At 35.6% G+C, this 16,405-nt stretch overlaps 1 non-coding gene and 1 pseudogene across 1 annotated transcript; one reads left to right on the forward strand and one right to left on the reverse strand.

Moving 5' to 3' along the window:
- The first annotated feature begins 2,992 nt into the window (after positions 1 to 2,992).
- On the forward strand, positions 2,993 to 6,770 carry LOC131316590 (allantoinase-like; annotated as a pseudogene).
- A 5,441-nt stretch (positions 6,771 to 12,211) lies between these two features.
- On the reverse strand, positions 12,212 to 12,319 carry LOC131318263 (small nucleolar RNA snoR100). The gene has a single exon (XR_009197592.1). It is a non-coding gene; the product is annotated as a small nucleolar RNA snoR100 (small nucleolar RNA).
- Between the last annotated feature and the right edge of the window lie 4,086 nt (positions 12,320 to 16,405).

Consider the following 16,405-nt stretch of genomic DNA (forward strand, 5'->3'; position numbering starts at 1 on the left):
AAATACTTAGTTGGTAAAAGCTGTAATATGCTAACAATAAATGTTACATTTATCGACTAAATAATTAGTCGGTAATTTATTAAACATTTTCTGACTAAATTAATCAGTCGGCAATTTATTAAACATTTTTCGACTAAATAATTAGTCGGCAATGTATTAAACATTCACCGACCAAATAATTTTGCCGACTAAATACTTTGTCGACAATAATTCAAATTAGCCGACTAAATAATTAGTCGGGAAAAGACAACATATGCCGACTAAACTAGTTTTAGTCGGTGATTACCTTTGCTGACCGTAATTCCCAGACCAAATCGCCAACCAAAGTTTCTAGTCGGGAAATACTATTGCCGACTAAATTTTGACCTTTTGCCGACTAAACTGTTAGTCAGGAATGGTGTAATTTCTTGTAGTGAACCATGAGTTTGTTGGCAAGAAAAGAAAACGAGATGTAGACAATGATTTTGTAAAAATATCAGCAATCTGATCTTCAGTGCCCACATGCTGAACAAGAATCTGTTTGGAGAACACTTTTTCTCTATAAAATGATAGTCAATTTCAACATGCTTCGTTCGAGCATGATAAATGGGATTAGCAGCCAATGCAATCGCAGACATATTGTCACACCAAATAGTAGGAACTACAGGAGCAGAAATTCCAAGTTCAACTAACAAACTCTGAATCCAAGTAACTTCTGTAGCAGTCTGAGCTAATGAACGGTACTCAGCCTCGATGGAAGACCTTGCAACCGTGTGTTGTTTCTTGGCCCTCCAAGATACAAGATTAGAATCCAAAAATAAACAATAACCAGTTGTGGATCTGCGATCTATTCTATCCCCTGCCCAATTTGCATCTGAGAATGCAGTTAAAATCAATGGAGTTCGAGTAAAAAGCAGTCCCTGATGAAGTGCCCCTTTGATATACCTAAGAATTCGTTTGATAGCCATAAAATGACTGTGTTTGGGACTATGCATGTGCTGACAAGCAAGGTTTACAACATAAGAAATCTCTGATTTAGTTGGAGTCAAATATTGATGAGAACCCACTATAGTTCTAAACCAATGAGCATCAAGATATTTTGGATCAGGATCATACATAACAGGTTTGGATGATGAAGGTGAAGGACTAGATTTGCAATCCAACATGCCTGCCTTATTCAAGAGATTAGTAGCACACTCGGTTTGAGACAAGATAATGTTAGAACCATGATATAGAACCTCTATGCCAAGGAAGTAACTAAGAGAACCAAGGTCTTTCATCACAAACTTGGAACTCATAACAGAAATTAATTCTGTAATATAGGAAGTATTACTACCAGTAAGTAAGATGTCATCCACATAGATAAGAACCAATGTAATACCTTCTGGTGTTTGCTTGATAAACAAAGAAGGATCAGCCTTGCTTTGATGAAAATCTTGTTGAAGTAAAAGCCAGAAAATACAGAATACCATGCCCTTGGTACTTGTCTTAATCCATATAAAGTTTTAGACAGTTTACACACATATTGAGGGTGTGCAGGATCCTTGTATCCTAAGGGTTGCCTCATATACACATCTTCATCAATAACTCCATGCAAGAAGGCATTAGAAACATCTAATTGCTTTATAGGCCAAGCATGATGAATGGCCAAACTAAGAATTACTCTGATTGTAGGCTGTTTGATGACAGGACTAAAGGTCTCTGTAAAATCTATTCCTTCAGTCTGTTGATTACCATTTGCAACTAGATGAGCCTTGTATCTAGCAATGGTCCCATTAAAATGTCTTTTAATTTTAAAAATCCATTGACAACCAATTATATTGGCACCTATAGGTGGAGGAACAAGGGACCAAGTTCCTTGTTTAACCAGAGCTTTATATTCCTCACTCATAGCTTGTTGCCAAATAGAATGTTTAATAGCCTCAGAAAAATGTACAGGTTCTGTATTTGGCAACGACAAAGAGACATCAATTACATTCAAGCTAATAATAGCTTTAGGTTTGAATATCCCATTTTTGGATTGTGTGATCATAGAATGATTTAGGGATAAACGAGGAACAACAATGGTAGAAGAAGATGGCAGAATAGGAACAAAAGTTTCAGGAGGTTGATTAGATGCAGAATTAAAAGATGCTGAAAATGGAGCAGAATCTGAAGAAGAGGAATCAAGTAAAGATTGAGAATTGGATATAACTGAAGATGATGCACTAGAAGCAGACATAGGAGCAGTCTGTAGTGGAATTACAGAAAGTGTAATGGTTACAGCAGGTATAGAAGAAGTAACAGGAGGGATAACAGGTGCAGAAGAAACAGAAGTAGGATAAGAAACAGGAATAGTAATATCATCAAAGGTGGTTAGAGGAACACTAAAAGATGTAGAAGAAGAAAAAGGAGAAGAAGGAATAGAAGATTTAGTAAGATCAATATAGGGAAAATCTATTTCTACAACTTTACATGCCTGGACATATAAACTTTGTGTGTGCTAGGATCATAACACCTGTACCCTTTGGTGTGAGGACAATATCCCAGAAAAACACAAGGAGAAGATTTAGGCATTAGTTTATGAGAATTGTAAGGCTTTAGCCAAGGAAAACAGGAACAACCAAAAGGTTTCACTACAACAAATATGACCTTTTATAGCATTATGTAATAGCGTTTTTTTAGGAATGCTATGAAAGGGAACCAATTATAGCGTTCAGTGATGAGAAGCCGAGGAAAAACTGGCGCCTAAAATACTATAGCGTTCATTAAAGGATACAATAGCGTTCCCAAATTTTTTTTACTTGGCGCCCTAAATAGCACCCCCGTTGTGAAATTTTCAATCTCAATCTTTCCTCCAAAATCAGAGGCGCTCCAAAATCAGAGGCGTAAATAGATCTTCTTCGTCGTCGGCTGAAACCCTAGAAATTGGGTTTCGATCAAGCTTCTCCTTGCGATGCCAAATCGGGCGAGGAGATCTTCAGGCCCAAGATCAGTTTCACACCGTCGAGAAAAGAGCTGGACACCCACAAGGTCTCTCTCTCTCTCTCTCTCGATGAAAAACCGTCTCCCCCTCTCCTCCTTCTCCTCTGTTTATGTGTGGAAAAGTGATTGATTATGGGGACGCTGTTGTCATGCCTGGTTTGATTGATGTGTAAGTTGTGGCAATCATCTCCTTATGAATCACCTCTAATTCTTTGACCAACGAAAAATTATTCATCTTGTTGTTTTGCTTTCCCTAAGTTCTTCTTTAATTCTAAACTAGATGTCCAAAATTGGGTAAGAAGTGGAGAGGGCATTACACTGCATATAGGATACAAAATATTGCATGTACAACAATAAGAGTACCCATAGATTATCTAGCATATAAAATTCAAATAAGCTTATAATATTTGTTAGCTTACGAAACATAAGAAAAAGTTGCATTGCATCTTCACTTGAAGGGAGTATCTGAATCCTGAGTTGTTTTATTTATAGCCACTAGAAAATTTGCTTAGGATTCAGACTAAGCCACTTGCAGAGGTAAGAAGATTACGGGCAGTAAATTTTTTTTGAAAGCGAGGAAGCTCCCTGTGCTTACGGTAATGGAAGACAATCAATTCTGTGCTAAAGACCTACTCTTAGTGATTAAGCTCTCCGTTGAAAAGCATCAAAATCCCGACATTTCTGTGGTTAAAAGACTTACTCTCAGTAATTATGCTATCTGTTGGAAAACTGTCATAATCCTGTTTATTTAGTCCTTTGACCTGAATACCCGATATTGATTTTACAGAGAAGATTTAAATAATGGGGACAATTATCTTTTCAAAACATTTTAGCGTTTGGCAGATCATATTGGTTCCCTATTGAACTAGAAAACTAATGAGATGACCTTACTGAACATTTTCTTCTGAAAAGTCTGTATTCAACCGATTTGTCTATTTGCTCTATATAGTTAGGAGCATTGAGCAAATCGTTTGGAGGATTTCAAATTCACTTTTGCAAGAGCTAAAGATGTAACCTTCATTGTAGGCGTGCTCATCTGGATGATCCCGGGAGAGAAGAGTGGGAAGGATTTCCTTCAGGCACTAGGGCAGCTGCTGCTGGTTTGTGGATCTTGGTTCTTTACTTCTTTCTTGTACTCTTTTTTGAAAGAAGCGATTTAGATTTAATCGAATGTGCCATTGATCTTCTAAAGTAGTATTTCTTCAAAAAATAAAAATAAAAAATAAAAAAGCGCTTTGAAGCTTTTTCAAATTGAGAGATTTGTATTGCTAAAATTCCTAAAACATCTGACCATTAAATTTGCGTATCATGTAGGTCTGCAGATTTACATGCCTTATGTAACTTGGAACTTATTTAACTTTATTTCTACAGGTGGGTTAACAACCTTTGTTTCTACAGTTTCTGAAAAAACATTTGAGCTCAAGGTATGCAGATTGACGCAAAAGGAATTGCATTTTTTAAGCTACTTAAGCCTACTTCTAAAAAAAACATCACAATTGTTATGTTCACTTTGTCCTTTTTTTTCTTTCTAAAATTCATTATTCTGGTTGCCAGTCACTGGACATCTTTGTTTGATCTTTCTCCAAAATACTAAACACTCAATGTAAACTCCATGAGAACTTGGCTTTTTGATTGCTCTCCTAGTAGTCCGTTCGTTGTGTCATGTCTCTCTCTCTCTCTCTCCTCTTTATTTGTTTATTGAATATGAGCCGAGGCTTTGTTCTGGGTTTATTGTGTGTTTATATTTTCGTAACATCAAAAGTCAGTCTTGGTGTAATTTAAGTCTAGGGAAAAGAAGTAAAAGAGCTGAAACAAAAAAGGACTTTATATTTGGTTGTAGGCGTTACGAAATCAATTTTTGGTTTATTGGGTTTTTACTTATTTATTGCCAAAACTCACAATTTATTGCCTTTTCATATTATCTTTGTTGTATCTGCATAACAAATCCAGGCTGCAAAAAAGAGGATCCATGTTGATGTTGGTATGCCCTTGAGCTATACATGAAAATTCTTATGATTGGTGTTGTTTTACTCAACTGCAATATTAACAGGTTTCTGGGGAGGTCTGGTTCCGGAAAATGCATTCAATAGAAGTGCTCTGGATGGTCTCCTAAAGGCTGGTGTTCTTGGTTTGAAGGCAAAAGAGTTTGCTCTATCCTCTTTATTTTATTTCCTTAATCTGCTTTTATTTGTGGAACGCCGGTGCGTGTGTGTTTGGGATATGCTGAATTCCCATCAGTGCATACCATTTGTTTGCGACAAACAAAAAAATATATATGCGCTAGATTTTTGCTTTCATTACATGTAATACTTGACTGTCAGTTGCTCGGTATTGACATCAGAAAACTTTTTCTCAGCTTGATTGCCATTTCTCTTTGATAGCATGCGATGACGTATTATCTAACATTTGTTGCTCTTTTGGTTGTAGTCCTTTATGTGTCCTTCAGGGATCAATGACTTTCCCATGACAAATGCCGGCCATATAAAGGTGTGTTTGAACCTTTTTTTTTAGTGTTTTAGACCCACATCTTGTGATGATTATATAGGCTCAAACAACTTAAATGTTGTTATAATGTTTTTAACAAGATGAATCATTTTCTAAGAAAGTTGATCTCTTCATTCTCCTGTAGGAAGGGTTGTCTGTACTGGCAAAGTACAAAAGACATTTACTTGTACATGCAAAGATTGAACAAGAACTTGAAGGCATCTTGGAACTGGAGGATAGTGCAGCTGACCCTCTATCCTATTCAACTTATCTGAAGACTAGGCCTGCTTCATGGTAATTTTTTTTAAGCATTCCCCTCAGAATTTATTTTAAATTTTTCCTGTTATCAACAGCTTTTAGGCTGTATTAGGGCTATTATTTATTCTTTAGTTCCCTGCTAGTTGCTTTCTCCTCAGTAAATATGTCCTTAAAACCATGGTCCAAAGATAGCCTTAACGTGGAGGTTTCAATCAGTGTTTATATTTCTTTGATTCTTAAATTGTTTGAAAGGCTGCTATGTTGTACCCAAATAGAAATGAGAAAGTTGAGTCATTTTGCGCTTACCTAGTTGAACCCGGAAAGAATGAAGGGAATGTGTTATTTGAATTTTGGTGACTATGTTTGCGTCTCTGATTTGAATGATTTAAGTAAATTTCATCTTACGTGAACAGTAATATTTACCTTGCCCGCTTTTTTCTTTTGACTGCAAGAAGAGGCAGCTATTAGAGAGCTTTTAACAGTAACAAATGGTACACGGACTGGTGGCCCTGCTAAAGGTGCTCATCTTCACGTCGTTCATTTGTTTGATGCTAGATCTTCCTTAAAGCTAATTAAGGTACTTTAGACTTCAGAGTTCTTTTTTTATTTCATATATGGATGGAGTGATGTAAAATAAAAATACGCACTGCCAATTGTGGGTGGCTCTTACACGACATGTCATTGATTGAAAAGAACACTGATTCCGTTCTAGCCCCTTAAGATTTATACCAGTTAGGGAGGTAATAACTAATCATTGTGGGACAAGCCCTAATATCTTCTCTTTCAGTGGAATGTTACCATCAGCTTTTTTATGAAGTTTGAAATTCACTTTTTCAATTCATTCTTTTATGTAGGAAGCAAAACGTTACGGCGATAGCATAACTGTTGAAACTTGCACCCACCTTTAGCCTTTTCAGCTAAAGAGATCCAAGATGGAGATACACGTTTTAAGTGGGCCCCGCCCATTAGGGATTCTGCAAATAAGGAAACACTATGGGAAGCTTTAATAATGGTATATTTAATTTCATGATGCGAATTTCCATTGTTTTTCTGTCATCGTGGATCATTCTACCTGATTCTATAAATGTTAGGGTGGACATATCGACTTGTTAAGCTCTGATCATTCACTGTCAGTACCAGAACTCAAGCGCTTTGATGATGGTAACTTCTTGAAGGCATGGGGTGGCATATCTTCTTTGCAGGTTAGCTTAGTCAGTTCACAGCTATGAGTATTGGAAGTGGCGTAGCTGTATGTGTGTAAGTGTAGGATTCATCTGATTCTTTTTTACAAGGACATGAGAACACTAAAAATACTTTTCTTTCATTTTCTTCGATCAATTATGTATACAAAATACGACTCACCACTTCATGCATTATTGGAGAATTCTATGCACAATTCTGCAGGAAACTTGAATACTGAATATGCTTCCTAGGTGTCCAACTATCCTTACTGATGATGTCTATGTTCAACTAAAACTGTCTCGGCGTATATTCCTTTGCCTTAGCTAAGTGTCAAGTGACTGACACAGGACTTCTTATATCTTATGAAGTCCACATAACACAGGTTCACAGTAATGTTTCTGCCAAATAGAAGTTAACTGGATATCAAAATGCATTTGATTGATACTCCTTGATAATGTGTGTTGAATGATGAAGTTAGCTTTCAAATGTTCTGTAATTCAATGTGCAATGACACATTTCATAAGTCTACTCACCACGAATGTTGAGGATTCATAGTTCCAAGGCTTCAGTTTATCAATGGGCTTAATTTCCAGAGGATTGTTGTTTTTATCTTTGAATGTGACAAATTTTGTATTTCTCTTCCTGTAGTTTGTTCTCCCTATGACGTGGACCTATGGCCGTAAGTATGGAATTACTTTGGAACAATTAGCTTCATAGCGGAGTGAGAAGCCTGCCAAACTTGCTGGCCTAGATTTGAAGGTGACACTCTTATTGATTAATTGTTATCGAGCTATCTCAGATTACGAAAGTGCAATCCTTAGATGGTGAAAGAATCATTATGCTCCCAAAAATAGATTATTACAAGATTTTTTGGGTTTTTTTTTTTTAAACACTATTATCTGTTGACACATCATACACGTTGTAACTAGGACGCTGTAGCACTTGCACGAACAGAAGAGGAACCCGAGGGTTAATGGAGATTGCTTTCACAAGCGGCAGTGTGGACAATATCACTTGCATTGTGGTGAAGTTTCACGACCACAAGGCAGATCCAACTAATCTGAGCACGAGTAGAGGCATTTGAAGGACATTAATCATGTTGTGATGTTTGATTGTGTTCCTTTGAACAGTTTCATCTTGGACTAATTGTTGTTTGGCAGGGGAAGCAAGGTTTCTATTACGCATTGATTCTTCTTATTCTTTAGACAATGGCAGTCAATTGGTACACAACAATGGACAAAGATGACCTCTTCATGAAACCAATTTAAATTAATGTCACTCATAGTATCAGTTTCATGATTATTGTGCATATATGTATGTGTTGTGCATTGTGTTGCTTTAAAATTATTTTTGTAGTTAATAGTTTTTACATTACTATTGTGTTAGTTTGAATATTTCTATACTTACAGGTATGTGTTTGGCTTTGGGAGCAAGACGGTATAAACTCGGTAAAGAAGTAATCTTCAAGTAAAGAACATCTCTGCGGGTGAAGAATTGGGGTACTTGAATGATATGGTAGCCTAGTTTAGGATTTCATTTTATTGAAAGGGAGATTACATTAGTGTTTTCCTAATGAGTGTAATTACTCTGACTTTTCAATGTAGTATGTGTTGGAAAATTATTTTCCAATCTATATTGTAATGAATCTTCATCTAATGGTTGAATTATTTACTTTACATTGACATCATTTCGCGTTGGATGTATTTGGTGTTGAATGCAATAAAAAATAATAGTGAATTGGTGTTGAATGTTATAAAAAACAATATTGAATGAGCGGTGCAATGATAAATATGCTATTAAAAGAATCTCAAACTTAGCATGCAAAAAATGATGTTAAAAGTATTCAAAACATAGCATTCTATGAATGCTATTAAAAGTTTATTGAAGGTAGCATTTAAAAAACGCTATTAAAAGTATGTCAAAGACAGGGTTCACAAAACGCTATAAAAAGGTAGTATACCATAGCGTGCAATGAACGCTGTTGAAAGTCTTGACTTTTCATAGCATCGGCTAATAAGGCGTTCTTCGGAACGCTATCTATGACATTCAATAGCGTTTTTCGCACACTATAAAATGTGATTTTTATTGTAGTGTTTTAAGAAATTATAGTCAGGAGATGTTTGAAATAGCAAGGTATAGGGAATCTGAAAATGAAGACTTGTGTGAGGTAATCTATTCAGAAGATACACTGCAATGGTGAGTACTTCAAGCCAGAAACTAGTAGGCATATTTGCTTGAAGAAGAAGAGTGATAATAGTTTCTATAAGATGCCTATGTTTCCTTTTAGCTATTCTATTTTGTTCAGGGGTGTTAGGACATGAAGTTTGTTGAATCATGCCATTGGTTAAGAACAAATTGAGAAGAAAATGATTTATGAATTCACACCCATTGTCACTCCTTAGAGTTTGAATGGTGGTGTGAAAATGAGTGTTAGCATAAGCTTTGAATTGAGAAATAACATGCTTGACTTCAGATTTGTAGTGAAGAGGAAACAACCAGGTTTACCTAGAGAAATCATCCACAATTAACAAGTAATATCTGAACCTTTATGTGATGGTATAGGAGAAGGACCCCACACATCCATATGAACAAGCTGAAAAGGAGCAGTAGTAAAAGTGACAGACCTAGGAAACTGAAGTTTATGACTCTTGGACATATTACAACAATTATGATTGAGTAAATGAGGCTTAGTAACAGGTAAGCCATGCTATTTTATTAAAGAAACAAACAAAGGAAGACTAGGATGTCCAAGTTTTTGATGCCAAACCATAGCTGAAGTAGGAGAAGAGCTTATGAAAGCTATGGAGGAAATGCCGGATGAGAGCTCAGAGGAGGTCAGAATGGGGTACAGTCCTTTGTGGCATGGCCCTTTGTACAAGATTTTGTGTGAAATCTTGTCCTGAATTTCAAGACCAGAAGAATCAAAGATAAGAGAACAATGATTATCTTTGGCAAATTTAAAAACAGAAATCAAGCTATGAGTAATTTGAGGTGTGTGAAGAACATGTGAAAGCTGAAAATTAGTTGAAGGAGTTGATATCAGACCTTTGCCAGTGTGAGATGCTTGTAATTGAGAACCATTCCCAACCATAATTCCATCTTGAACAGTTGCAGGTTGTGGGTTAACCAAGTTATGTAGGTTATTAGTGATATGGTTGGTAGCACCGCCATCAAATAGCCATGGTTGAGTAGAAGGACTTGTCACTGAGGCATATATAGAAGGACTTGTCACTGAGGCATATACAGAAGAATAACTTCCAGAAGCACCTAGGGAGGATGAAGTGTTGGGAAATGATCCTCTTGTCGTCATGTCAGAGAAAGAATTCATAGGAACAGCGTTAAACATCTCAGGATATCCAGCAAAGTTGGCCTGTGTAGGTTGATGAATAGAACCATGATGCTCAGGTTGTGGATACATAGATTGCTGAGGAGTAAACACAGAAGACCTTAAGGGTTGCATTAGTTGAGGTTGATACACAGGAACATTGGTTGGATGGGAAAAATTATTCATCCAAGGAGTGGTATGATGCAGCCAAGGTTGTGGCATCTGTTGAGGAGAGGATCTCCACGGAGGACCTTGAAAAGATGATGATGCATGGTGATAAAGTTGTGGAGAGGAAGACTTGTAGTAACAATAGTTAGTGGTGTGATTACTGCAACCACATATGTCACAAGGCATCCTAGGGCCTCTTCCCCTGCCTCTGTTAAAACCTCTGAATGAAGAAGGAAGAAAATGTGGTGGAATATATTGTGGTTGAACCATATCTCTAGATGGATGAGAAGGTATTGAACCAAGAACAGACTGAGTTGAAAATTGAATAGAAGGAAGCTGTATTTGCCCATAATAACTAGAAGATCCATATTGAGGAGAAGCAAATTGTCCCACAGACTGATTGAATCCACTAGAAACAAATGGTATATTCAATAGTGGAGTAGATATTGATGTTGAAGTAGTAGATGCATGACTTTGTCCTGTGTGAGTAGCCACCAGTACAGAACTAGAACTACCAGCAGATTCTTTAGAAGATTCTTTAAGAAGTTAATCTTCTCCATTAAGCATATTTACCACTTGATCAAATGAAATAACATCACCCCTGGTTCGCATAGCCCTTACTATAGTCTTAAAACTATTAAAGACCGATGGTAGACCTCTAAGAGTATGAAAGATCAGATCATCTTCATCCACAGGGCTACCAGCGACAATCAACTTCTGAGAATACTCCTTAATTGTATCAACATAGTGTTCAATAGTAGAGGTTTTGGTAATGGAATACAATTTGCCTTTAAGATTTTGAACATGACTGTGAGACAAGGAGTTATATCGATTGGATAGTGACTTCCATACTTGATGCATAGTATGTAGCCCTAAAACGTATGGTAGTGTCGTTTGTGACAGAGATGCAGTCAAACACATAAGAAGTTATGTATCAACAAGTTTCCACAAAGCATATCGAGAATTAGGAACACTAGTGCCTTTAGAATTAGTAAGTTGTACAGGAGGACAAGAAGCAGATCCATCGAGATACTCAAAGAATCCATTCGCACATATAACATTCTCAATTTGGACCCTCCACAACAAGTAATTTGTACTATCCAACTTAATAGTGACGAACGAGTGGAAATTAGAGACGAGAAACACCACTGATGGTGGGAGAGTTAGCTTAGTTGTAGTCATGTCGATCAAGAATCAAGAAGCGAACAAGAAACAATTAGAGAGAATCAATCTCCTCGAAGATGCGCGACCACGAGACAAGGCGAAAACAACACAGGATCGGAAGACTTTCATCGTAAAGCCCAAGAAGGTAGGGATTGTGTTGGTATCCACCATTGTTGAACGATAACACTGTGCTCGAAGTTGAAGAAGTGCTGAATCTGGTGAAAACCCTAGGATCGATGAAGATCAGACGTCTGTCTATTATGGCTCTAATACCAAATGGAAATCGTAAACCCTAACCAGAGGAGAAGAAGAAGAAGAAGAAGAGAGAGAGAGAGAGAGGGAGGGAGGAACTAGACTTTTTCATTTTTGTTGAATCTCGATCTGTTCTCACTTGATTACAATGAAAAACAATATAAGCCTGATATATACAACCCCTAACTAATTGTACAGCTCAACATATTACACTTAACTAACTGAACTACAGAGAGATTAACTAACTAACAACTTTCCTAACCACGTTCCTAATGACTTGCTAACAATCGGCTCCAAAAAAAATTAAAATAACATAATAAAAACTATAGCAAATGATGTTTTTCATTTGCACATGGAGTATGAAAAAAGACTAATTTTAATTTTGGGAAAGTGGCTGATATCATAATACCACTTAAACAGTAGCCCCCCTATATGTGTTTTGCTGCGGAACCATGCCCCAAAATCAAAGTCAAATGACATCAGAGAGAGCAGGCCTAGAGACTCAATTCAATTTACGTGCACATTACTATGTTTCCTTTATTGATAGTCCACAGCATCGGTATGCACAAAGATAATGCCACTCCCCAAATTTATAATGTCACTCTCCAAATTCCTATATGGATTTCCTAAACTGATAACTGCACTCCCTTTTGGTGGCATTATAAATTTGAGGAGTAACATTATAATTAAATTCCCTTAATTTTTTAGGTTAAGTTATTTTAGGATTAGAATTAATGTGGAGTTTTTTATTCTTAATTACACATCATCATTTATATTATTTTACTTTGGCCAATTGAATTTAGTTTTAGAATACTTTTTTGGGCTCCTTTCTTGAAAAAAAAAAAGAAGAAGATTTATGACTAGTATATAATAAAAAATAAGAAAAAAAAATTTAGTAGTGGCAAGACGATATAAGTTGGGGATAAATTTTTTTTTTCACATATAATAATTGCGTTTTCTAAAATTTTTGTCGTGGTGGCCGCCGCCACTAGACCTCCCCTGGTCCCATCCTTGCTTGATAGAGGTTAAGTAGGAAAAATGGAGATAAAAATTGATGTGAAAGATGTAGTGATGATATCTTCTTAATAACTTGGAGTTACGAAGCTATACACTAAAAAAAAGACGGAGGAAGTATTATATTTTGCTGATAAAAAAAAAAAAACCATGGTTCTAGCTAGTTTTGTCATATATGCTTCAATGAAGAGGATGGATGTACTTTGGAGAGGCTAATTAAGAAAGTGATCGAGCTCTTTTATTTGAAACAAAGTGAGATGATCACCGCGCGACTACATGCATGCATGAGGAACAGAAGGTTACAATTGTATTTGAAGGATTTGTTTGGGTGAAGCAAGCCGTGGACATCCTCGTTAGCCAAAAAAAGAAAAGAAAAGGTTGAGGTTGTGATGTTTGTATGCCCTTCACATAATTAATTGTTTTCTCTTTATTTCCTCTAAAGTAAAATTATATTAACGCCCATATGTAGTTTTTCTTGTTATTTTTAATTTGCTGTTTGTCGTTTTAATTGCTAAGTACAAATCTACCCTTCACCTTTTTCAGTTTTTTCTACATATTTTGTGTCCAATCATATGTGCTTACAAATCTACCCTTCACCTTTTTCAGTTTTTTCTATTTGAAATCATATGAGCTTGAACAGAATGCATGGAATTATGACGTTTTGAGACAAGTGTTTACATAAATTGTCGATCGATAAGGGCCCTTAGAAATTGGTCAAGTGCAAAGCACATGATCATTTTTCGTCCAAATTTTCAGGTGTTTGTAAATTTTTATAGTCCATGAAAAATGGTCAAGCTCGTGGCACATGACCATTTATCATTCGAATTCCAATAGGCATTTTAAACTGCCATGATTTGACAAAAAGCGTAAGGTATCAAATCTCAAGTTACAACTAGAAATGAACAACTGACAACTTAACATGGCATTAAAGCTCATGTTGGGAGAGGTGTCTAGGATTCATTTTGTCCCTATTTGTATTCTTCTTCTCCCTTTTGTATATTATGGTGCTTTTTATATTCATATATATATATATACGCATCTCCACATGCAATACAGAATTGCACGAGAGGGAGGATATTGAATAGCATAATATACAACATTGTATATTGCTCAATATTCATAATATACATGCATGACAGTCTAACAGTGGGTTTCCTTGCCTCAATATTCCTCTTGTCCCTAGAGAATACCCCTCAAAACCGCCCATCTAGTATAAGCGTATGAAGGAACCCATGGCTCTCACCAGATGATAGAAACGGCCCAAATCAATTGAGCTTTTGTCGAATGAGCCGAGCCGAGCTCATTTACTAAATGAGCCGAAACCTCGAGCTCGGCTCGAACTGAGCCGAGCCGAAACAAGTTCACGAGCCGTGAGGTTTATTTACAGCCCTACCGCAAATAGCACCTTTTCAACTTGATTGTTTTACAAGATCTTCAGAAAGATACTAATGTTTTTACAAGATCTACGGAAAGATAGGAATGGCAATTTTGACTTCTATGATACTTTATGAGACAAATTGTGGGGTTAGCCTGGATAGTTTGTTTCTTGAACGTATTTTTCTTATCTTAGTTTTAGGGAAATGATATTGGCACTTCAAAAATTGATGCAGACAATTCAAAAAAACAAAGGAAAGTGGCTTTGGAGATACACTAATTTTGGAGTGCCTGCATCAATTTTTAGAGTTCCAATATCATTTCCCTAGTTTTATGCTCCAACTTTATGTGTTTGAATCGGGTAATTAACCATTGTTAGTTGGAATTTGAGAGATATATTAATAATCCCAGTGATTTATTTCGTTTTTGTAATAAATTAATATCATGATTGACTTCTATGTTATGGTTCTTTTTCTAGTGGCTGATTATAGAGTTGCTTGTTGATTTAAGGATAACAATTTACGTATAAATAAAAAATAAAATACATATATACATGTTATTGCAATGAAGAACTTTCCCACTTATTTCCTTTTCTTGGTGAACGAATTAACAAATTTTGGATTTCCTGTAAAAATATTTTGTCAAGTGAGGAAAGTAAATTTTCATTTTCTTTACTTCATTTTTCTCGATATTAAATTTTCCACATAACATTTCCGTTCAAGAACCAAAAAAAAAATCCTTAGTTTTTAAGAAGACAATTTTAAGCTAAAAAAATAATGGGTTTATTGAAATCTAAAAATATGCAATATGGATCTTGTTTGAAAGATCTCGATGAGATCATTTATACGGTGCAAAAAAAAATCAAAAAATTAATTTTCATTTACATTATTTTTGAGTTTGAAAATTTGAAATAAGTACTTATTTTTTAAGAAAGTGTTCAGATGTTCCACTTTCCCCCTTAAAAAATAAGTACTTATTTGCAATTTTCAAGCTTAAAAATAATAAGCTTGCTAAAATCAAAAAATATGCAATATGGATCTTATTTGATAGATTTCGCTGAGATCTATCAAACCCTGCAAAAAAATTAAAAAATTATTTTTGTAAGCTTATTATTTTTAAGCTTAAAAATAAGTTCTTATTTTTTAAGTACTTATTTAAGAATCTGGAACGGGGCCTATATCAGATTCCTAACCCTTCTACTCAAAAGTAAAACAAAAATCCTAAGCCTAGCCTTACATGGAGATGGCAATTTTGTTTCTTGTAGAAATCCCATAAGCTTTAGAAATAAGTTGAACGATATACTCCGTATTGTTTTGGCCAGTTATCTATGCTCTATTCAGTATCACACTTTCCCTGTATTCTACCAATTAGTCTAGCCATTCGCTATTCTTTTTCAATAAAGTTATGGGTACATATGAGCTTGTACATATTATGTACATATGAGTTTGTGGGGCCCATCTTGGATCCTACGAAGATGATTCAAACCGCCAATTATTTTTAAAATATTTTTTATGGAGCAATGTAAAAAATTAGCTCAAACTAATATCGGTAAGGATTTTTTCTAAATTTGTGGGGGTGAAAAAACTTAATGGCTAAGTTTCGCTCCTACAAATTTAGAAAAAATCCTTACCGATATTGGATTGAGCTGATTTTTTACAGGACTTCATAAAAAATATTTTAAAAATAACAGGCAGTTCGAGTCATCTCTGAGGGACCTGCCCCAAAATCCATATGTACATGGCATATGTACACATAGCACTACTCCTACCTCATAGCATGATTCTAGGTTTCTAGAGGTTTTAACTTCACTTCCAACCCTGAGCCGAGAGGAATTCAAAATCCTGAACACCAAAGGCTCTTGAACTCTCTTTGTCCCACTTTGTTGTGCATTTATTCCTTTTCAAGATGTCCCAAAAAGATGTGCTTTTTTCAAAACTTTTTATTTTTGAATGTCCCTATTACCATTTCACCCCTCATTTTTCAATATTTAAAAAGGTTAAAAATTCAAATTTTGAATTTGATTTGAAAGGACACAGTGTGGAGCAAATATGTCACCATGCTCCTCAATGACATGATAGCCTATCAATTTGGATTTGACTCCAATACCATATTTGGGTTCAATTTTTTTACTTTTTACCTAATTTTAATATTCTGTCAAAGGAATAAAATGGTGAAATTGACAAGAAGTCAATGCAATTATGATGTTCCCTTAAATTAAGAGACAATTAGTACATCATTGCA

Source organism: Rhododendron vialii, chromosome 2a (assembly GCF_030253575.1).
Source record: "Rhododendron vialii isolate Sample 1 chromosome 2a, ASM3025357v1".
Lineage (NCBI taxonomy): Eukaryota > Viridiplantae > Streptophyta > Magnoliopsida > Ericales > Ericaceae > Rhododendron > Rhododendron vialii.